This window comes from Rhagoletis pomonella, unplaced genomic scaffold (assembly GCF_013731165.1).
Source record: "Rhagoletis pomonella isolate Grant_MI unplaced genomic scaffold, Rhpom_1.0 Rhpom_scaffold_00361, whole genome shotgun sequence".
NCBI lineage: Eukaryota > Metazoa > Arthropoda > Insecta > Diptera > Tephritidae > Rhagoletis > Rhagoletis pomonella.
In genome coordinates, this window is record NW_023458915.1 from 54,290 (window position 1) to 55,663 (window position 1,374).

Here is a 1,374-nt window from a genome sequence, read left to right on the forward strand (position 1 = left end):
ATTGAACTTATTTCTGGAACTGCATTGAATGAAATAAATGTAAGAAGAATGCTTTATCGTTTCTTTTCTGGAGGGAGAAGGGAGTGTCACTAAAAAAACAACTGGTGACATATATATCCCTGCAGGAAAGCAAAGAAAGTCAACTAGAATTCTACCAGTTTGTGTTTCAGCCCAACTAGTTCACGTTCTATCCTTTCTCAATGTTAGCGACTGGTATTTTTAACATTGCGATGTCCTACGAGATGCCAATTATCAGGCTATGCATCAGCATCTACTAGTAGAAATACTAGTAGCATCATACCAGTTGATGAGATAGTCTGCCAATTCATCCCCCATGAAAAGCATTAGTATGCCTTTTTGCTCGCGGCGCTCCAACAGTCGCAATGGCCGACAGAGCAAAGCACTCGCGTGGTATGTCTGAGGTACCAGGTTCAAGCCCTGGCACAGGGAATTTTTTTCATTTTTGTTTTATATTTCTTTTATTTATATTTTTTATTTAGGGTTTTTTGTTATTATTAAATGTAATTAAAAAAAAATATATTTCATGGCACAAGTATTTTTTCCCATATATTTGTTTCTTTTTTTGTAATGCAACTAGATTTTTAAGTTTGTTATTTATATTTAAATTGAAATAATTATTCCTACTTACTTGATCTAACTTTAAAAATGTTAACCACCTCCAAGCGGCCTCGAACCTGCGATCCGAGAACCAGAACCAGTAGTCTTCACGTGACGCCACAGCCGACATTTGTAAGAAAAGCAATTAATTGCGTTTTATTTTAGGCTTTGGCAATTCAAAGGCAGATGTCGCTGAACGCTCAAGTTCTTCGAAAATGTCGAACTGGTAGGCACATACTAGTTTACGAACTAGTATTTTTTCTAACTGGTTTGGGTTTTCACTGCAGGGTATGTTTCATATGTGTCTATACTTTCATATGAAGAAAATTGGGAAAGACTTTGACCAGTTTTGACAATTTTTCTTTCGTTTGTTTAAAAGTTTTTTTTTTTATTAAATTCCAGTTAAATACACTTACAGCCGGGTTCACCAGTAATTTAAAAATTTAAATTAAATAATTTTTTATTTTCCGTTAATTTACATATAAAATTAAAATAATTTTTCACTTAAATTGCTTTCGAGAAATTTAAAATTCGCATTTCAAACTCTGTGGATAAATAAAAAAATGTTACAACAACAAACTTTGTATGCAGAAAGTTCCAAATATGCAGATATGTTAATTTTGATGAGCTTCTTTGACCTAATTGGTGATTAGTGCAAGTAAAACAAACGTTGCTTAGCATCCTCAGGGGCCAATCATTATTTTAAATTAACCAAGAAAAGAAGATACAACAAACAAACAATTAGAAACAAAAAAA